Source organism: Pinus tabuliformis, chromosome 3_2 (genome assembly GCF_031772625.1).
Source record: "Pinus tabuliformis cultivar Carrire ecotype Pingquan chromosome 3_2, CPIR1, whole genome shotgun sequence".
In the NCBI taxonomy this organism is placed as follows: domain Eukaryota; kingdom Viridiplantae; phylum Streptophyta; class Pinopsida; order Pinales; family Pinaceae; genus Pinus; species Pinus tabuliformis.
This window is the reverse complement of record NC_142302.1, coordinates 199791865-199816026: the sequence shown is the minus strand read 5'-3', so window position 1 is coordinate 199816026 and position 24162 is coordinate 199791865.

The window sequence follows — 24162 nt, the reverse complement described above, 5'->3', positions numbered from 1 at the left end:
AACTCGTCAGAGGGCGAATAGATAACCCAAGCTGCGGAAGAAATGTTCCGTGTATTACGACAAGCACCATCAGTGAAACCAATGTATGTTTGGAGAGGCATCGACATCTGTAATATCAAGAGTAAAACCAAGATAAGCAGGAATAATGACGAAAAAACACTCTCTAAGCTAAGCTCACTGTTTAAACTAAAACACACCAGCTAGAAAGAAAATCTATCCTAACTAAAAATCTCCATACCCATTATTTAAGCATAATACCTCTTCAAGTAAAGACCATTTCTGGGTTTACCCAAAGAGTCCCCGTCAAAGTCTACCAATTCATAGGCCCCTTTTGCTAGCTTTCGCTTGACAACATAGGGACCATGCCACATAGGAACGAATTTTCTAGCGCCTAATTTATCATTAGCTTGATCGTAAACTAAGACTAGATCTCCTTCTGAAAAATTTCGAGGGGTCACATTTCGATCATACTGAGCTTTCATTCGTTTTGTGTGAGTTTCGATCGCCAATGAAACATCACGTCGATTCTCATCTAATTGCGCCAAGTATAACAAACGATTTTCCTCTTTGGAAGTGGCTGGAAGTAACTCGATGGCCATTTGCAGTGACGAGATTTCGCATTCAATGGGTAACACAGCTTCAAGACTATAGACTAGTTGGAAAGGAGTGAACCCTGTTGATGTTTTTACTGAAGTTCGGTATGCCCAAAGTGCTGAAAATAGCATGTTATGCCAATTCGACCAATGAATCCCAATGATTCGTTGAATCATGATGACTAAAACTTTGTTGATGGATTCAACCAGACCATTAGCTTGTGGATAATAATGGGTTGAACTATCGTGACGCAAACCAAGCTGACCTGTAAGTTCGGTCATCATAACGTTTCGAAAATGATGCCCATGATCAGTGATTATCGCTTGCGGGACACCAAACCTAGCAATTATATGATTGAACACGAAAATTGCAGCTGTCTTGTCGTCTGCCTCAAATGTAGGCATCGCCTCGGCCCACTTGGTAAAATAATCTACCGCAAGGATGATATACGCATGCCCCCGGGCGAGTGAGGGTTACATGTAATAAAATCGATACCCCATTTGGCAAAAGGACCAATGGAAATTATAGGGTGGAGAGGAGCAGGTGGAGCGCGCATCTTTCGATCAAAAATTTGGCAGTTGTGGCATTTTCGGACTGCAGTAATACAATCTTTAAACAAAGACAACCAGAAGTAGCCAGCGCACAATATCTTTTGGGCTGTGGCATACCCAGACATATGACCGCCACACGCTCCAAAGTGACAGTCATTTAGAACCCTTTCAGCTTCCTCGTGAGTTATGCAACGTCGAAAAACAGAGTCCGCCCCACAGCGATAAAGAGTATCTCCAATAATCCTGTATTGTTGGGACTGGAATCGAATTTTCCGACGTTCTGACCTTGAAATTTCTGGCCGAAAGGATTGGGTCTGGAGATAAACGATGATATCCCCATACCACGGATCTAAAGTACTGATTAGAAACAAGGATTCGTCCGCAATGGGCTCCTCCACCACAGTTTCCGTGTCAGCACGCGGGAAGTCACACATTAACTCCGCAAAAACCAAAGATTTCTTAGACTTGGATTTCTCAAATTCCAAGTCGAACTCCTGCAGGATAACAATCCATTTAGAGCACTTGCCCCCTCGCAATTGCTTGGTCAAAATGTAGATCATAGGGTTGTAATCCAAAATTACTGTAGTTTTACGTAGTAAAATGTAGTGACGAAAATGTTGGACAGCTTGCACAGATGCCAATGCCAATTTCTCCACATGTGAGTATTTTAGCTCAGTGGGATTTAAAGTTCGACTAAGGTAATATATCACATGTTCAGTACCGAATTCATCTTCCTGAACTAAGACTATTCCAATGGTGGAATGAGAAGCGGCGAGATACAAGAAGTAATCCTCATTGTAGTTGGGAGGATGCAATAACGGTGCATGGGTCAACGCGTGTTTGAGTGCATCAAAAGATTTCTGAGCTATCTCGTCCCAATAAAATGGAGTATTCTGTTTCAACAACCGGGTAAAACCCTTTGTAACCTCGGCGTAGTTAGGAATGAATCGTCGTAAAAAGTTTGCTTGCCCTTGCAAACTTTGGAGTTGGCAAAGACTCGAAGGGGGAGGCAATTTGACAATAGCTTCGACCTTCAAGGGATCGATGCGCATGCCGGCTTTCGAAACTACAAACCCCAGCAATCGACCCGTTTCTATACAGAAGACACATTTGTGTGGGTTCAACCAAATCCGATAATGCCTACACCTCATAAAGATTGCTCGTAAATGGACGAGGTGATCGGCTCGATGTAATGAATGAGCAGGCAAGTCATTGAGATAGGGTTGCACAATGTGCTTGATGTCATGAAACGCATAAGACATGGCCCTTTAAAAAGTTGCTCCAGCATTCTTGAGCCCAAAAGGTAACTTGCAATAAGCAAATGTACCCCATGGACAAATGAAAGTTGTTTTTGGTTGATCGGCAGGTAGAATGTTGATTTGATTGTATCCGGAAAAACCATCCGTGAAGGAGAATATTTCGCTGCCAACACAATCATCAATGATTTGATCGATATAGGGAGTTGGGTAGTTGTCCTTTGGACAGGCTCGATTGATGTCCCTATAATCGTTACATATTCTTATTGTTCCCTGCTTTTTGTTAACCAGAAAAATATTCGATACCCAATCCGTTAACAGGATTAGATAAATGAAACCTGCTTTGAGTAATTTTTCAACTTCTGCTTTAATTGCAGCATCTTTTCTTGGGTGAATCTGACGCAAACATTGCCGGACGGGTTTAGCGTCCGGGTAAGTCTTGATCTCATGAACAACAATCATGGGATCAATTCCTGGCATTTCCTCATAGGACCAGGCAAACACGTCGCAAAATTCTTGAAATAGGGCCTTATATATTTGAATTTCGTCATCTGTACACGAGGCACCTATATGAATGTTCTCAACAATTCCAGGCTTAACCGAAATGTCAATAGGAATAGTTCGAGAGATGTTTCCCAAATTTAACTCTGAATCCAGATGTTTCAGTGGATTCTGAGGTTCCTTGACATATTCAGTCGTAACAATTGATGAGAAATCATTTTCAAAACGATCATTCTCGAGTAAAAACGAAGATCTGTGATGGAGTTCTTCCCATGGTAAATCATCTACACATAGGATTTCACGAATTTGCTCATCAGAGTGAACAAGTTCAGAAAACGTGATTAAATCTGAGCTTGATGTGAAAAGTGATTCCTCACGGACCACATTCATGAAGTCAATTTCGGTTGAAAATGGGTCGGTAAATGATTGCATGGCCTCATACGCAATTTCATATGGACTCAAAGGCATGACATCACCAAACGAGTCTATCTCAGATTCAAAAGGAATGATCCAAGGATCATCATAAACAATGGTGTCTGACGTAATCATATGAATGGTTGCAAATGAAGACGATGCATTGATTGAAGGAAAAGGAAAAGTTCCCAGTAAACCGACATCTTTAACTAGTCCTACTCCAACATCCTTATACGGGATAGTCATTTTACCGACATGCTGAATACTTTCAGAAGAGGCTGGGTCGGATGAAAAGTAAGCCAGCTGGTCTATTGTTACGATCTTTCCATTATAAGGAAATTTTATAACCCGAAAGATCGATGAAGTGACCGTTGTCATAGTGTAAGACCAACTTCAACCCAAGAGAAGGTTGTAATCTAGAGGGGCATCAACCACCTCCACATCTATATTAACTGTTTTTCCTTCAACCCCTATAGGCAAATCCTATAGAATGCCAAAAGGATGAAACCCACGGCCATAAAAGGCCTTTAGAATCGTCGGGGATTGATTTAGCGAAGGAGAACCAAGCGATCTCCAACACTGTATCGACATAATACACGTTGAGGCTCCCTCATCAATTACAGTCCGATGAATAGGCCTGTTTTTGACTATCACTAGAATTTGGAAAGCCATTTGATGAGGTAAACGCAGTGTACTATTTTCTAGATCGAAAATTATTAGGTTCGAGTCCTGAACGTCAACAGCTCCTATAGCCGACAAAAGTAATTTGCGTTGGGCTGGACATGATTGCAGCACTTCCAAAGCCGACATTGCTGAGGGTGAAACAGATAAATCCTCAACAATGTTATAGTTCTGAGCCACTCTCGCATGTGGATTGAAAGATGAGTTTCGAAGTATACCCTTGGCGGGCGGTTCGATTACCAAGTCTGGATTAGGTTTATCGATCTGTAGTGGATCGGAACCGGGAGCTGAGGTTGATGGATTAGAATGAGAAGATTATGCTTCTTTACCATCAACAGGACTTTTACTACCATAATCTTGCGATTGAGTCGCAATCCTAACATGGGACATCATCAGTATGGGTTCTTCATTAACACTCGAGGAAGAACCTATCATCTTACTGTCTTGAGCTGGAAAAGGATCCTTCAAAACAACAGGAGTTTGGGAACCTTTGAAAATCTTCGCAACCTTTGCACGATGAGGGCAGTCTCTTGTAAGATTTTCATCGTCACAAATGAGACAAGGATAACGAGGTTTGCGCTTTTCATCATTGGATTCTGATTTTTCAGGTTTCTCCTTTGAATTTTTGTCTGTTTTATTCTTCATCTTTCCTTTCTTCTTTCCACCGGATTTTGATTTGGCTACAAATGACTCTACAACGTGAATATCGGCAGAAATCTCTGCAGAAGAATCTCCTGTTGGAGAATCAGGCATGGTTATGATAGGAGAAGAATTCTTGGAAGACTTCTTCTTACTTTTAGTGTTAACCGTACCAATCATACCATCAGCGGCATGAGATCCCGAAGGAGCTGCAGCGATTTGATTTTTCTTGGGGAGATTGGGGATTTTCTCGTGTAATGTACCTGACTGAGTGTAGACCAAGTCAAGGTACTATGCTTGAGAAATTACTTGCTCCTCAGTAACAACTCCGGCTTTAGCTACATCTTTAGTGATCTTTGGCAACAAAGATTTTACAAACCACTCAACCAAGATCTGATCCGGAATAAAAACCTTCACTAAACGTCGTCAACGTCTCCTCTCATGAATATGATCTGAAATGTAAGTGGACGTCGATTGTTTTAACGAAGTTAACAATTTCGTGCCATTGTCATATCGGAATGACAACTGAAAATGAGTTAAAAACGAGGTAGCTAACTGACTAAAATTATAAAAAGTGCCTCGTGGTAACTCAATGTACCATTTGGTTGTGAGACCAATTAGAGTGCACTAGAAAAGTCTTAGACGGATTGAATCATCTGAAATGGAGTTAGACGCACACCAGAGGTGGTAAGTCATCACATGGTTCGACGGGTCCTCTCCTGATTTACCTTCGAACTTAGGAATGTCACTAGGTAACTTATTTGGCATTGGCGGCCGAAACGGAAGATAATTAATGGGATCATTCGTTAGGCGCGACAAGTCAGGCAAGTCCAAAGTTGCGATAAATGGTAACTGACGATTAGGGTCCATAAAACTCTGGGTCATGAGACTAGCCCCAGGAGGAGGATATCCAGGATAACTAGGAATAGGAATTGCATTTGGGATATTGTATCCTCCTTGAAAACCAGGATTAATCAGACCGTACTGGGGTTGCTGAGGTTGTTGATAAGTGTACCCAGGGTACGGTTGATACTGATAGACTGGCTGTTGCACAACAGGACCGAATTGGTACTGTCCCTGGTACGGTTGATAAGTAAACTGTGGTTGACTTGTGACAACCGTACTTGAACCATGTTGTCCTATAGGCATCTAAACCGAAGTTTGAATCGTAGATCCAGACGGTGGTAAAGATGTCTGAGGAGTAGATACAGGAACAGTAGAAACCAGAGCTGTCGATACTCCGGAAGTAGGTGGGGTAGATTGAACAGATGTTGCGGTAGTTGTAGCAGTCGTTTGAGGCGGAGTACGAGGCGTACTAGGCCCAGGCTGAGAAACTACTGAAGGTACAGAAGTTTGAATGTTAGACTGGACTGGTTGCTGGGGTGTGCCAGAAACTAAGGGTTGTCCAGTTTCAGATGACAGCTATACATTTGGCTGCAAAACCTGTTGAGTTTGCGATGGATCCCACACTATATTCATTTCGGGGTACGGACCCATAACAGGTTGAGAATATTGAGGACCATAACCAGGTTGAGGGTAGGATTGATAATTTAAAGGTACATTTCTCGTTCCTTGAACATACGTTTGACCAGAGGGTGGTTGGAAACCTTGGTTCGAGTACTAACCTTGGGGTTGATACCCTTGAGGCACGTACTGATACTGGGGTTGACCTTGAGGTATAAATTGATACTGGGGTTGACCTTGGGGTACATATTGAGTCTGGGGTTGACCTTGAGGAATGTATTGTCTCGTAGGTATGTACTGTCCTTGAGGTTGCCCCCCAGACGCAAATTGGGTACCTTGAGGTTGCCACCCAGGCGGTAACTGGCCACCTTGAGGTTGAGGATTGGGAATAGAACCTGACATCATGAGAATATCTTCTACGCTCAACGGCTTAGTACCATTGCTTCCAGTTAATAACCCTTTCTCAATGGGTTGAGGAGATGCTCCCGAAAAAGTACCAAAAAGTGACTGATACCCAGAGGGAACAGAAGGACCACCGTATAATAAGGATTCGGGCGATTGAGTAAACATGGACGGCTGTCTTGACATATTTAACGGAGGATAATAACCTCTAGGTGTTGGGTGATAAGGAACGCGAGGTGGTGAAAAACTTAACCCTGGGTTTTCTAAGAAATTAGTCAAAGAAAGATACCAAGTACTGCTCCTAGGTGGACTGTAAAAAATTGATTCACACTCCCTTAGCTCAATAACAGGTTGATTTTCAGGGATAGGGATGCCTACTTCTTCTTCCAGAGTAGCAAGTTCTTCAATAGCTATAAGTCCAGAAGGAAGATCTTGGGTGATTACTCTTTCTACCCTAGGTGAACCAGGACCACTAGAAGCTGGAGAAGCAAACCCCGATGTCGGAGTAGCAGCAAATTCACTTTCAGGCTTGGATATTTCAGGTTCCTCACCTATATCACTAGTAGATGAAAAGCTACCAGTAACTTCGGAAACAAATGCTGACTGTGGATTATAATCTGCTACTAACGCTTGAAAATCAGGATGTACTATCAAAGAAGACTCTCCTTCTTCAGGTGACCCAACTCTACTGTCTCTAGGAGTTACGAGGACTTTCAAGCCTTCAAGATGGCTCGGTGAAAACTCAGGAGGTTGGCCCCGAAGTCTACGGGACTTCCTCGGTAATTCAGCCACGGTTAAAAACTTTTAACTACTTCACACGCAAACAAAGTAAAATCTCAATGAAAACCACCTAAATCCTCTAAATAACCAAACAAATTTGAATCACACGCCTAAAGAATCTAGGAGATCAAACACACACAAACAGTAACTTTCTGTACTGAAAACACTAGTTGGTGATGAAATCCAACGTCGCAGAGTTCAATACAGAAATGGCGGTTGGAACAGTTACCCCGGCAACCTGCTTAATGAATATACTGGCACAAGTTCCTCCACTTAACCGTCTCGAGTGAAGAGAACCCCCCAGAAAATCCAAGTGAGTCTAGCCGACGTCTACTCCAGGTACAGTGGGATCTTCCCACCACTGTCACCTCAGGAAGAATCCTAAAGAATATGGCCACTAAGGTTACCAACTGAAACAAATATACCTAGGGGAACAGTCTACGATCCGATACGCACGCAAGGGTAGAGTAGCAAGCTCAATCCCCTTGAAGTCTCCTTGACATAATCCAAGGTTTACCAACAAGTGACCCCAAGCTCCTCGACAATGGTTAATCCGAGGTTTACCATTTTTAATACGTGAATATCTAGCGTCGTTCCCAATGAGGAAGGATTGATTCCCACACTGGTTCGGACACGATCTCGTGCTTCTCCTTTAAGAGGAGCTTTCCTAGAGCATAAATGCAACAATTGGATTTCTTCCCTACCACAAGATACAACTACTTGTTTGTTTTTACTGTCTTGGAGAGTTAATTACTCTCCCACTCCAACACACTAGCCTAAGCTAAGTTGGTGTATCAGAGCCCTAGAAATAAAAATGTTGCTAGATGAATTTTACCTTAAGAGTTATTTTTATTGGTTTTTGTTTAAGTCAAAAGGTGCGGATATGAAACTCGTGGTATGAAGACTCGACTCAAAATCACTAAAAATGCACCTAAGATTATTTAAACAATCTTTTCTCTTCGATGAACTTCTAAACTAAGAAAGAGTTTGAGAATGCAAATACTTTGTAAACACAAATCTTTCTTAATCAAACAAATTAAAAGAAGAGCTTTTGTCCTTTCCAATGCATTCAAAAGGAGACAACTAGTTATTTCACAAAAATTTCCCTTTTTCTTTTCAAAGCACTCAACCACTACAAAAACAAACTTTTTCCAAAAGAGATTTTTTTTTTTTTTTTATAAAACACTCAAAACTATGGAAATGACTAACTTTGAGATCTATAAATTATAAAAACCTATTTGAAGTCAAAGCCTACAGGATGTATTTTTTAAGGATGTTTTACTTAGCTATATGTAAGCTAAGAACCAATTTATGCTGAATCACAATCAGTCAAGAACAACCAATTTTTTTTCTTATTAAAAATGGAAATCCAAACTTTTAAACACAAGCTTTTCGAAGTTTTGTAAAGAGAAAACTCGAAGCGGATTCCTCAACAAGGGGAGATTTCATAAATGGTCAGACTCATAAGAAGGCTGGTAGACACCAAGGTGATCTGAGGTTCCTACAGCTTCTAATCTGAGAGCCACTACAAGACCAAAATGAAAAACAAGCCCAACAAGCAAAACTCCTAGGAATTTCACCTAAAACCCTAACACTAATGAAATCAACCTAAAGAAAGCTTCTGACAAGTTATATGCAGGTCTGGGCAGTGGATAATAACTTCTAAATAAAAACTAAGCTGACTAACAGAGGAAAACTTAGGTTTTTCGAAATTTTGACAGGGCTGCAGGCCCATAGTTAACACAGGTGCGGTCCCGCTCTGTGCTAAAAGCAAAGGTGCGGATAGGTATGCACTGTGTCAAAAGGCTAGGGTGCGGTCCTCTCCCAAAGCTATGAAAAATGAAAAATAACCCTGGATCTACAAACTCTACCCAATTTTACACATAACAAGCCAAAAACAGAAACAAAAACACAGTTTCTCAAGTCAAAGTAAAAACAAGGAAAAAATCAAGTCCCCAGCGGAGTCGCCATTTTGTCACACGGAATAAGTCGATCTTGCGGACAAGATAGACCTTCCTAGAATCTAAAGAAGACCTAATGACAAGCAAACCAGCCAGACACTATCTTTCTCTAAATATGATTTTATAAACAAAGGCAAACAAGTGTTTTAGGGCCTACCTTAGATCTAACGCAAGTTTGTGGATGCCCTCGCTCCTTCGATCCAAATGAGCTCCTTTGTCGCGAATCTGCAAACACACACAAGCAAAAAAATTAAATAGCACCTTAAAAGCCAATATCATAAAACATATTTAACATGAAAGTCAAGGAGTTCATGAAACAAATAACATGAGATACTTGTTGAGAAAAATGAGTTTGATTGTATTAATTCAAAAGAAGAAGAACTTTACAACCTGTGCCTTGACGTTGTACAAGCTCCTCCCAGGGTCTAGCAAGAAGTCTCCTCTACTTTGACAAGTTTCACTCACTTCCCAATGAATTCAAAAAGGTATGTGATCTCTCCTCTTAAGCTCAACTAGGAAGTCTTAATTTCACTAGCATTTACCCTTAAAAATCTTCAGCTTCTAACCTCCTTAGCAACCAGCGCAATGCCTGAATTTATAGTGCAATGGAGGGAAGTTACTAGGTCCTCCTTCAAAGGGATAAAGCCCTCCTTCAAAGTGATAGCTCATCTCATCAAGGGATTATCTCCTTCTCTTTTGGGATCCATGAACCACCTAAGAGCAACAAATCCACGTCAAAATTCCTTCTAGAATCATCTAGAATTAACCCAAAGTGAGTTTTTTAGAATAAACTTGCGCCTTTTTGACTTTCACAGGGGTCCGCACCCACACCTTTAGGGACAGAGTGGGCAGGTCCGCAGTTTTTGTAAACAGAAGGTGTGGGACCACAGGTAACAATGAGAGAAAGTGTGGAACCAGAGTTTCATTGAATTTTAATGTCTTTTTCTTGTTTTCAAAGCTTGACTTGAAGAGCTGAGGTCTGAGACTTGCTTAGGAGGAGAGTACAAGTGATGATAGACCCATACTGACTGCAAATAATCATGGTGACGATATTTTTGTGTAACACCCTTGTTGTTCATACAAACACAAGGGAAGTTGCAGAACAATCACCATAAAAAATGGTCCACATACCTGCAACAATTCCATTTTAACATTAAGTACAAAAATGGTAGCAACAATAATGTTGCAGACTGCCTTAGCTAACCACTAGTCATGGCACTGATCAATATGCTTGACTCCTGTTGGCATGAGACTTTGGGGTGGCCGCATATTTACAAGAGAAATCCAGAATTCAGTAGCACATACCACTACCAGACACTCCTGGAAGGTAAGAAAGTTCCAAATTTTCACCTCCAGGATGCACTATTATGCCACATGGGACATATCTATGTTCCTTCAAGCGAGCGTGATAAGATGATTTGGGAGGCACACTTTAGTCGGGTAGCTAGACATTTTAGAGTAGAGAAAATAGTGGCAGTACTGCAAAAGTATTTTTATTGGCCGAACCTTCGTCAGGATGTCGGTAAGTACATTCGATCCTGCACTTCCCGCGCCATTTCCAAACCAACCATCAAGAAGAAATCCCTATATACTCCTTTTCCTAGTCCTAATCGACCTTGGGAATCCATATCCATGGATTACATGTCAAACTTTCCTTCTATTAAGCATGGAAACAACTACATTTTCATGGTTGTCAACAGATTCTCTAAGATGGCCATTATGGAAGCTTGCAAGAAGAGTATCACAATAAAGGCCACTACTAAGATATTCTTTGAGCAAGTGTGGGTACACTTTGGGATCCCACAGTCCATTGTCTCAGATCAGGACAAAATATTCCTAAGTGTATTTTGGTTAAGTCTTTGGTCGACCAAACTTACTAAGTCCACAAATTTCCACCCCCAAACTGATGGTCAAACAGAGGTCGTCAACATGATGATCGTGCAGATTCTATGCATGTACACCTTGAAGCATCCACACACATGGGATGAAAGCCTCCCCTATGTACAACACAGCTACAACAGAGCTATCAATAGCTCAAAATGCCACAAGCCCTTTTAGGTAGGGTTGGAATTTCATCCATTATGTCCCAATGATGTGGCCATACCATTTACAGACACTCAGACAGATTTGGCTTATGTACAGTCTAAAGCCGATAGTAATAAAAACTTCATTGAGCAAATTCAGCACATCCTTTAGTAGGTCCATGATATATTGGACAAATCCAATGCTAAATACAAGCAATGCCATGATCAACATCAGGTGTCACACAAATTCCAGTGGGCGACAAAGTTTGGCTACATTTGCAGAATGAGTGCCTCGATGGACCCCACCGCAAGATTCACCCATTTTGATATGGGCCATACACCATCAGCAAGGATGTAGGGTACAATGGCTTCGAGCTCAGCATTCCATGCTTCTTTGGTCTGCACCCAGTGTTCAATGGATATTTCCTTCGACCATACTTTCCTCCATTGTTGGACACATCTAACATTGTAGAATAACTCACAACTATAAAGTTAAACCTAGACTGCACGGAACATACCACAAATAATCATATAATGGAAACATGGCTCAAGAACACTTGCCAACAGAGGATCCAACTATATCGAGTTGCCAAAGCAAGCCAACTCATTCACTAGGGAAAGTGGTTCACCAGGAACCAAATGCAACAGAAATTTCCTCACCTCATGCAAGCTATGCATGCAATAGGGACCATTTCTTCCTAAGGAGGGAGGAATGATCCAGGTGGATAGTGGTGGCCACCCACATATTCCACCTATACCTCCAGTTGGTTTCATTTGTTTCCTTATTTATTGTACCATTTACTATTTTTAGTAGTTTTTTGGAGTCATGGACTTTTGAAGCAGTTTTGACCCCCTAAATGGCATTTTTTTGAAGTTCGCAGCAGTCCCATAGCTATTTTCAAGGGCCTTCCTCAGATATTTTAGTACTCAGAGATATATTTACAAGAGGGTATCGTATGTGCCAAATGAAGATGATATGACCAAGTTACAACCTTAGGAAATTGGCTACCCAACTAACCCCAACGGGACCCACAAACTCTTGGAATTCCATGTCCTAGGGTTAGGGTTTTGGTTTTCTATGGTTTTCCCTTGTTCTTTAATAATAAATAGGCCATTTAGCCTCATTGTAACATAGTTCAAAGGAATGTATTCTCCAAATCTCTTCTCAAAGATAAGCTACCATCACCCGAGCTAGTTTATTTCCATTTTGTTTGTAAGCATATTTAAGTATTTGATATTAACGAAATGAAATGTTATTTCTACTGCATATCTGTATTTATGGTTATACTTATAATTTTTTGCATTCCTGTTTAAGTTCAGATCAATGGCATGGATAGTGCATAATTTAATGTATTTTCCAACATCTTATCGGAGATTTGGACGATAAAAATACTTTTGTAGTATGACCGATGTTTTTTTCACACCAAAGTGTCTTGCAACCTAACTATAGCATGCCTCCCAAATAAGCTTGGCATGCTCACTTGAAGGAACACAAAGGTGGCCCAGGTAGTATAATAATGCATCCTAGAGGTGGAAGTCTATAACTTGCTTGCCATCCACTAGCATATGGTATGTGGTGGCAAACTTTTGATCATTTTACATAGTTGTGGTCATCTAGAGGTCTCGTGGCCACAAGAGTTGAGAATAGTGGTCAATGCTACAATTGGTGTCCGACTGAGGAAATATGCAACATGATTGGTGCTTCCCTTCTTGTATTTGATATTCAGATGGAATTGTTCTAGATACGTGGACCAATTTTAATGGTGATCATTCTACAACTTCCCTTGGGTCTGTATAAACTGCAGGGGTCGATGATCTATGTGGATGAATGTCTCCTTCCCTAGAATGTAATGTTTCCATCGTCAAGAAGCCTGCATGATGGAATACATCTCCTTACTATAGGTGGGGTATTTTCGAATTTGTGTCGAAAAGTGTCTCAATGTGATAGGCCATCAAATGCACTTATTGGGTGAGGACTGCACCAATAACATAGTCAAAGGCGTCTGTCTCAATTTCATATGGTTTTTGTAGGTTTGTAAATGTGAGTATTTTTGCCAAGTAGAGGCGGTTCTTTAGCTCAACAAACACCTTCTACTGGGACTCGAACAATTTTTTTTATTTTATTTCACTCTACCCTTGGTAACTTGACTCGAAGGCCAAGAGGTGTGAGAGAATCCCGACATGAACCTTTGATAAAAATTAACGAGGCTCAAGAAGCTGTGAAGCCTTGTTAGAGTGATCAATGCTGGGAAATCCTGAATGACTTAGATCTTAGCTTGATCCACTTGCATGCCTTTCTCATCAATGGTGTAACCTAGATATTGGACTTGACTCATTCCAAAGGTGCATTTGTCCAAGTTGGAACATAGTTTGTGCTACTGCAGGGTTTGAAAGACCTGTCGAATGTGTTTCAAGTGTTGGAAATAATACTGAGAGGGGGGGGGTGAATCAGTATTATCAGATCAATAAAACTTTTTCAATTTCATACTCAGAAACATATACGCTACTTCAGTTAAGTGAACCCGCGTGTCCACGCTGCTGTGTCTAAAGAAACTAGCGTATATTCAGAAATCTTATGATTCAGTTAGCTTATCTTCAGTAAATGCATCAAAACATTATTAACCATATTAACAGTAAACAGGTGCAGTATAACATAACAGATCATCACACAAAAGCCACACACATGAACACCAAGATATAAGGTGGAAACCCAATGTGGGTGAAAACAACCTGCTGCAAGTCGTCTCTATCTTTCTTTAATCAGAAACTTCAGTTTAAAATCTTTTGTACTGGTGCAGCCTTATACCAGTACGCGGGCTACAACCTGCAAAAGGCTACAACCTTCTCTCGTTTTCCAGACTCTCCTGGAAGGGAGCTCCAACCCCCTTTGCTCTTGTACTAGCTAAGATACTAGTACGTAGGTGCTGGCCTAAAATCTTCTTTCCTTCAGGTACCACTTTTCATCAATTTTCAGACTGGATACTCCTGAAGCACAACATTACAATCTGAAGACCACGATTCATTCACTTTTCATAACAAATCATTGAAGCACAAAACAACCAATACTAGCATCATCAATCTTTGAATCACTGAACCACTGAAACCCTGTCAACACCCAGTCACCAGAACACAGAGTAGACTACAGAACTCTGCAATAACAGTCAGACCCAACTGCAACCCCAAAAATTAAGCTTCAAAAGATATACGCTACTTCAATGAAACAAACCCGCGTATACACGCGCTTTTACCGAAGCCAACATGCGTACAGATCTAAAAGTATTTTCTTAAAATTTCGCAGCTGTACCAGACATCAGTCATACCCAGAACATAACATTGCGTCAGTATGCAGATCTAAAAATACGCATAATCAACCATATAAAGATAGTTCATTTCAAACAATTTGATCCTGATCTATCCTTAGATCTAGTCTTCCATCAACCGGTGTGATCTCTCCTTAGCTCAGATCAAGCATGTATCATCAACCCAAAACCTACATACTAGATCTCTTTCTTCATTAGATATTCAAGACTTTTTCGATACCATTGCCTAATGATCTTCTTCTCCTTATATAGCCTTAGGCCCTTCTCAATACCACGGTCCAAAACCATAGTAATACAATACCATCAACTTCAAAACTCGGGATCAACACGACTGTCGAGATACCTTGGTCCAAAAACATAGGCTCAAGTACCAAGGACTAACTACCACGGACCAAAAGAAAGCTTCTCGACATGTACGCTCTTTTCTGTTCATGAAACTGCATGTATACACGACTTCGTATATAGCGAGACTGCATATCCGCGACTTAGTATATATCGTACCAGCGTGTATACGCAACTTGGGCTTGATGAACCTGCGTATATGAAATTTCTCTTCATTCTTGTAGTCTGGACTGAGATCTGTCTTCAAAGAGAGTTGCCATCAAGGACAACACCTGTACCGTAGCGCTACACCTGTGCCAAAATGCCAACAATCTCCCCCTTTGGACTTGATGGCAACCCCAAGATCCTTAGAATCATTCTCCCCCTTTGTCATCAAGGGCAAAGGGCTGTGCTCCCCTTGAGTACATGCTGATATCTCTGCTCTGTTGTGCTGAACATGCTCCCCCTGACTGTAGGCAAGATCTGTAAAAGATGTTCTTCAAAAGGAACCAAGACTTATACATCATAAAGGACCTTCCTATCACCAAAAGACTCAATATATACATCCATACTCCCAACCAAGAGGGGATACATCAGAAATTTACATATAACAACCAATTACATTACATCATTCATCCCAGGCATAGTGGGGAAACCAACATAGGCCGTTACATGACCTTGACACCATAAAAGAGATATCACAAAAGAGATACATGACATAGAGACGAAAAATCTGGACCAAGACTTATGAAAGTCACCAGCAGCATCTGATAATCATCTTTTAGATCAGCAACCAAGATTTCCTTCTGTGCTCCTTCTCCTGAAACCAACAATAGTTGTGAACTAGAACCAAAAGCATCTAAATGCCAACAATTCTTTATTAGACTTTAAGCTGCTCCCCCCTGAAACTGTGCCTGCTGCTCCCCCTGAAACTGTGCCTGAAGGACTTTGGCATACCCATCTCAGACCTTCTCCAACCAGAATCTGCCCTTGTTATTCAGAACTCCATATACGCGACTTCACCTGCATAAATCTGCGTATGTACGCGGATATCCCTTACACAACTCGCGTATACCAACTTTTCTTTAGAACAGACAGGCTTCAACAGCAGGATCAAGCATCAACTACTCCCAGCTTTTGTCTGAGATATTCAAAAGTCTCCCTGGGCAGTGGTTTTGTGAGAATATCAGAAACTTGTTCTTTAGAAGAAACATACTCCAACTTGACCTTTTGTTCAAGCACTTGTTCCCGGAGGAAGTGATACTTGATTGGTATGTGCTTGGTCTTTGAATGCATGACTGGATTCTTTGAAATGCTGATTGCACTTGTATTATCACATAAGATAGAGACTGGTGGAGTACAAGTGATTTGAAAATCCTGCAAGGTCTGCATCATCCAAAGAAGTTGTGTGCAACAAGATGCCGCAGCCACATATTCTGCTTCAGCTGTGGATAAAGCAATCGAACTCTGTTTCTTGCTGAACCAAGATACTAATCTGGAACCCATGAAGAAAGCACCACCACTTGTGCTTTTCCTGTCATCCACACTTCCGGCCCAATCTGCATCTGTCTAAGCATGAAGAGTGAGATCTGTATCTCTAGGATACCATAAGCCATAGTTTTGAGTCCCTTGAAGATACTTGAAGATTCTTTTGACTGCCTGAAGATGAGTTTCCTTTGGGTTGGCTTGAAATCTTCCAACAATTCCTACTGCATGCATAATATCTGGTCGGGTACCTGTCAAATAAAGCAAACTCCCAATCATGGATCTATAAGTTAGTTGATGAACTGCTGCTGATTCATCATTTTCACTGAGGTTGCATCCTGTAACCATGGGGGTACAAATTGGCTTTGAATCTTCCATGCCATACTTCTTCAAGATCTGCTTGAGGTACTTGGTTTGAGACAAGAAAATACCTCCTTCATTTTGTTAGATTTGCAATCCAAGAAAGTATGTCAATTCTCCAAGTAATGACATTTCGAATTCTTTCTGCATAACCAAGGCAAAGTTTTGACTCATAGTCTCTTCATTGCTGCCAAAGATAATATCATCTACATACACAACAAGTATTAGCAATTTGTTATTTTCAACTTTTATATAGAGATTGCTATCTGCTGATCCTTTTGAAAAACCTTGTTGGTGAAGATATTTGTCCAACCGATAGTACCAAGCCCTTGGAGCTTGTTTGAGACCATAGAGAGCCTTTTTCAATCTGCATACAAGGTTTGGATCATTCCCAAGAATGAAACCATCTGGCTGCTCAATATATACTTCTTCTTCTAAGTCTCCATTCAGAAAGGCTGATTTCACGTCCATTTGAAATACTTTGAAGTTTTGAAAGCTTGAGAGAGCAAGGAACATTCGGATGGCCTCAAGTCTTGCAACAGGAGCAAAGGTCTCTTCAAAATCTATTCCTTCTTGCTGCGCATACCCTTTACAAACAAGTCTAGCCTTGTTTCTAATTACTTCTCCATTTTCATTCAATTTATTTTTGAAGACCCATTTTGTCCCTATGACATTCTTATCTTTTGGTCTAGGAACCAATTCCCAAGTGTTGTTCTTTTCGATCTGCTCAAGTTCTTCATCCATTGCTTTAATCCAACATTCATCTTTGCATGCCTCTTTCACATTTTGTGATTCAGTGGAAGAGAGTAATGCCAAGTAGCTTGAAGCTTCTGCAATTGTTCTTATTGTTTGTACTCCTGCTTCTTTCTGCCCCACAATCTGAGATTCTGGATGATTCTTCTGAACATATCTGGATGGAGTCTTCTCTTCTATTCTTGTCTGCTTCTCTGGTTCTTCTTGAGGTTCTTCTTCTTCATCATTCTGTCTTTGAGGGTAGCATTCATCTTCTTCGATGTCTTCATGATGAACTTGCCTAGGAATGTATCCCTTCTCATCAACCACAACATCAATGCTGTCAACAATTCTGCCAAGTCTTTTATTGTAGCACTTGTATGCTTTGCTATGTGGAGAATAACCAAGAAGAATGCCTTCATCTGCTCTAGGTTCAAGTTTGCCAAGTTGCTCATCAGTATTCTTAATATAACATTTGCTCCCAAAGATTTTGAAGTGCTTCACCGAAGGAGTCTCACCACACCAGAGCTCATGAGGGGTTTGAGTGTTGTTTACTCGGACATTTGTTTTGTTGAGAATAATAACCGCAAAATGTGCAGCTTCACCCCAGAAAGTTGCGGGAGTACCTGATTCATCAAGCATAGCACGAGCCATTTGTTGGACTGTTCTGTTCATTCTTTCCACAACTCCATTTTGCTGAGGAGTTCTAGCTGTAGAGAATTCTCTTCTTATCCCATGTTCTTCATAGAAATCGAAAAATGCATTCGAGGTAAACTCCCCACCTCTGTCAGATCTGAGGCACTTAATTTTGTGTCCTGATTCATTTTCAACCAAGGCTTTGAAGGATTTGAATTTTTCGAATGCTTCATCTTTGTGCTTCATAAGTCCTAACCAGACAAACCTGGAGAAATCGTCAATGAATAATATCAAATATTCTTCTCCTCGAGGTGTTCTTTTTCTGAATGGACCACATGTATCTGTATGTACTAGCTCAAGAGGCATGCTAGCTGATCCTTCCTTCTCAGGAAAATTAGTTCTGGTTTGCTTTCCAAACTGACATGATTTGCATATGGTGTTGTCTAAAATTTTGATGTCTGGAAGATCACGAACTGCCTGATATCTGCATGCTTTCCTTATTTGTGAAAAGCTTAGATGCCCCAGCCTCCGATGCCATAGCCAGTGTTCATCATCCTTGCTCAAATAGCATTGTTGTTGTCTTTCTTCAAATATGTATAGATTATTTGGAGTCCTTCTTCCTTTGATCACTGTTTCACCTGTATCAAGATCACGAACACAACATCCATTTGATCTAAATATTACCTCTGTTCCTTGATCGCACATCTGACTGACACTCAGAATATTATGCTTCAATCCATCAACATACAAAACATTTCCAGCTTTGACCTTCTCTTTCAACGGAGCAACGCCTTTTCCTTTTATGGATGCAGAGATATCGTTTCCAAAAGAAACTTTCTTTCCCTTTTCTAATGCGGTATATGATTCAAGTTTTTCTTTGTCCCCTGTCATATGCTTCGAACATCCGTTGTCAATGTACCATAGACTTTCTTGACCTTCTGCAAAAAAGGCTATCCCACATCTTTCTGGTTGCGGTTCCTTTATTTTCCATGTTCTGACATTTGAGGTTTGTTCCTTCTGAGTTGTTTTCCTGAACCTGCTCCTGCATTCAGAGTCTTCATGACCAAAGTTATTACAAATAGAGCATTCAACTTCATTTTCAAGAACCGAAAAGTTGTTATAAGTCCTTTTCATGGTTCCAGTCATACTTCTTTGCTTTTGAGCTTCTCTAGTCATGATTGTCTTGTAGGCAACACATTGAGCTGCTTTGTGACCGAAGTTATGGCAAGAAAAACATTGGCCATTAAAGAAACTTCTGCGATAATCAGATCTATCATCCAACCGATTGTAGCTTCTATTGACATCCATTCTTGGGAAAGATTTTACCTGTGGCTGATTGTAGCTTCTGTTTGTCCTTAAGGCATCTTGTCCCCGAATTTCTTGATAGTCTTTATTTGTTCTTGAGGTAAACTGTCCTTGATTCACCAGATGACTTTTATTTGGCCTTTGCTCGCTCCTCCTTGCTGCATCAAGATAACTTTTAGAGGTAGAAGCTTGAGATGTTTCTCCATTATATCCTAGACCTGTCTTGATCAGAGGAGAACGCTGCACATTGATAATCTCATCCAAGGTTTCAGATCCTTTAACAAATTTAAGATTAATCGCTTTTGTTTTCTCAATCTCCTTTCTAAGACAAACAATCTCACATTCCAATTTTTCAAGATGTTTTTCCTTTTCAGCCAGTTGACATTGTAGAGAATCAATAATAGCACTTTTCTCTTCTAATAAAACTTTGAGATTATTCATTTCTTCACAAAATCCTTCTACATCTATAGCATCCATGTAGTCATCATCTTCAAAAGCCATTAAAAGTTTATATCTATTACCTTGTTCATCTTCATCACTATTTGAAAGACCATCACTATCTTCATGAGTGTAATAGCTTTTCTTATTTTCATTCAGTTTCTTGTTCCATTTAACAGGTTCCTTTCCCTTGTCATTCTTATCTTTGTGAGGACATTTGGCAGCATAATGACCTACTCTTCCACAAGCAAAGCATTTAAAAGGTAACTTACCTCTGAACCTTCCAGAACCCCTTTGAAGATTTCTGAAAAAATTTGATTCTTCTTCTTCATCTTCTGGCACTTGACTTGCTTCATAATAATCTTCTTTGCCTGAAGCCTTGAAAGCAGCTTCTCTTCTGTCTGATGGACCTCCCTTTCTCATTTCATAAGCAGTTAGAATTCCGTGAAGCTGAGACATAGTAAGAGTTCGTAGATTTTCCTTTTCTTCTATTGCAGACACTTTAGATTCAAATTTGGGGGACAATGATCTTAGAACCTTTTCAACCACAATAGCCTCTTTTATTTCTTCACCCAAGTTTTTCATGCAATTAACAATCTCATCCACCCTAAGGAAATAGTTAGCCACACTTTCATCATTATACATTCTGAGAGTCTCATACTTAATCCTGAGAGTTTGAAGTTTAGCACGCTTTACCTGTTCGTCTCCTTCATAGCTCGTGACAATTTTGTCCCATATTTCTTTTGCGGATTTATAGTGCATTACCTTCATGAATTCCGATTGGGATATACATCCCAATAGAGTACTGACTGCTTTCGCATTTGTTTCATATTTCTTTTTCTCGACCGAATCTGTAGGAGTAGCTGAAGGAAAAGTGTAGCCTGTCTCTACTATGTCCCAAACTTCTGTACCAAGAGATTGAAGATAGGCAGTAACTCTTACCTTCCAATAATTGAAGTTTGTCCCATCAAAAACGGTGGCCTGATTGATGCTTCTTTCTCGTAGTTTCTCATGATGAACGATCTACCTTCAAGTGATCAAGCTTCTCTGAAGGACCGGCTCTGATACCAATTGTTGGAAATAATACTGGGGGGGTGAATCAGTATTATCTGATCAATAAAACTTTTTCAATTTCATACTCAGAAACATATACACTACTTCAGTTAAGTGAACCTGCGTGTACACGCTGCTGTGTCTAAAGAAACTAGCGTATATTCAAAAATCTTATGATTTAGTTAGCTTATCTTCAGTAAATGCATCAGAACATTATTAACCATATTAACATTAAACAGGTGCATTATAACATAACAGATCATCACACAAAAGCCACACACATGAACACCAAGATATAAGGTGGAAACCCAATGTGGGTGAAAACCACCTGCTGCAAGTCATCTCTATCTTTCTTTAATCAGAAACTTCAGTTTACAATCTTTTGTACTGGTGCAGCCTTATACCAGTACGCAGGCTACAACCTGCAGAAGGCTACAACCTTCTCTCATTTTCCAGACTCTCCTGGAAGGGAGCTCCAACCCCCTTTTCTCTTGTACTAGCTAAGATACTAGTACGTAGGTGCTGGCCTACAATCTTCTTTCCTTCAGGTACCACTTGTCATCAATTTTCAGACTGGATACTCCTGAAGCACAACATTACAATCTGAAGACCACGATTCATTCACTTTTCATAACAAATCATTGAAGCACAAAACAACCAATACTAGCATCATCAATCTTTGAATCACTGAACCACTGAAACCCTGTCAACACCCAGTCAACAAAACACAGAGCAGACTACAGAACTCTGCAATAACAGTCAGACCCAGCTACAACCCCAAAAATTAAGCTTCAAAAGATATACGCTACTTCAATGAAACAAACCCGCGTATACACGCGCTTTTACCGAAGCCAACATGCGTACAGATCTAAAAGTATTTTCTTAAAACTTCGCAGCTGTACCAGACATCAGTCATACCCAGAACATAACATTGCATCAGTATGCAGATCTAAAAATACGCATAATCAACCATATAAAGATAGTTCATTTCAAACAATTTGATCCCGATCTATCCTTAGATCTAGTCTTCCATCAACCGGTGTGATCTCTCCTTAGCTCAGATCAAGCAATGAATCATCAACCCAGAACCTGCATACTAGATCTCTTTCTTCATTAGATATTCAAGACTTTTTCGATACCATTGCCTAATGATCTTCTTCTCCTTATATAGCCTTAGGCCCTTCTCAATACCATGGTCCAAAACCATAGTAATACAATACCATCAACTTCAAAACTCAGGATCAACACGACTGTCGAGATACCTTGGTCCAAAAACATAGGCTCAAGTACCGAGGACTAACTACCACGAACCAAAAGAAAGCTTCTCGACATGTACGCTCTTTTCTGTTCATGAAACTGCGTGTATACGCGACTTCGTATATAGCGAGACTGCGTATCCGCGACTTAGTATATATCGTACCAGCGTGTATACGCAACTTGGGCTTGATGAACCTGCGTATATGAAATTTCTCTTCATTCTTGTAGTATGGACTGAGATCTGTCTTCAAAGAGAGTTGCCATCAAGGACAACACCTGTACCGTAGCGCTACACCTGTGCCAAAATGCCAACATCAAGTGCTATTCCCAACTCTTGTTGAAGATGAGGATTTCATCCAGATATAAAACCACAAATGAGTTGGTAAATGGCTGTAAGATGTCATCCATAAACCTCATAAAATTTTCAAGGGCATTTGTCAAATTAAAAGGCATGACCAACCACTCAAAAATGCCCTCCTTTGATTTGAAGGTAGTCTTCCATACATCTACGGGTTTTATTCATTCATGGTGATAGCCATACTTCAAATCGATATTGTTGAAATACTTGGCCCCCTTGAGCTGGTCAAGAAGGTCATCAATCAGTGGGATTGGATACCTATTCCTGACAATGATTTTTTTTAGTGTCTGGTAATCAATGCAGAGTCTCCATGTTCCATCTTCATTTTGCAAAAGTATAATCAGCTCCCCACAAGGTGAGGAACTTGGTCGGATGTGCCCTTTTTGTAGCAACTCCTAGCTCTACCACTTGATTTCTTCATTTTCCATAATGGAGTGGTGGTATATCGACCCATTAGGTATAGGTGCTCTGAGAATCAGATCGATAGAATGCTTGATTTTCCAATGCAAAGGTACCCCTATGGGTGAAGAGAATATCTCCCTATATTCTTTGATGACCTTATACATATGCTTATGTTGCATGGGGGAACCCTTCTTGGGGGCCTTGGATGTGGCCACTATATTCCCCTTACTTTAAGAGTGAATCAAAAAAAAAAAAACCTCAGTCTAGGAGATGATCTTTCTGCATTTCTTAGCAGAGATCAAAGAGATGGTGGTAGGTGGGGCTACCTCTGGTATCTTGTATAACTTATTGCCCAAAATAATAATAATAGTGTGACCTAGACTCATACACATTATGATTCTTCCACAAGTATGATTGACCTAATAACACACCACAAACTTCAAGAGGAGCAACAACACATAGTACCTCATCCATGAAGGGCTTGATGTTGTAGGGAAGGTGACACTATTGAGTCAAGCATAGATATCATCCTTAGTGAAGCCACTTGATGGTGTACAACTGCAAGGGTAGGGTGGTTGAATGCCCCAACCACTTCATGACCTCTACTAAAATAAGGTTCTTTTGGCTCCTGCCATCGACAATGAACTGTAGTGGAGAAATCTTCACCTACATCTCTGAATGGAAGAGACACTCCCCCTCCTCTGGATCTTCAGGATCAATTTTGTGGACCTTGGTAGTGGAAATGGTCGCACTTTGCGTCAATAATCTAGTTCTCCTTATTGTTCCCCTTGTCAGGTTCCGACTCAGAATTAGAACATGCATTAGACTCTGAATCTTTCAGCTCAACCAATGATTGACTGCTTGGCACGACACTCATTTGTGTTGTGAGTGGGGCTCTTGTGGAACTCACACCACTTTCCAATGGCATTCTTCATCTTTGTGGTGCCATTCTTTGCTTTTGGCTTCGATGGGTTATCCTGGGTCACCCCACCTTGGCTCTATCATTTCTTCTGTAGTTTGGGGGTGCTCTTTCCCTACTTATGATTCACAGATCCAAAGTCATGCTTCTTTTGTTTAATTTTTTGTTCAACCTTGACAACATATCAGTATGTTGCACCAAGTGGGGAGATGTCCAGGAACTCCATTTCTCCTTGAATGTATTCATGTAGACATCCACGATATTTTAGCACCAGATGTCTCTCAGAATATTTCATACCCAAATTTGTGC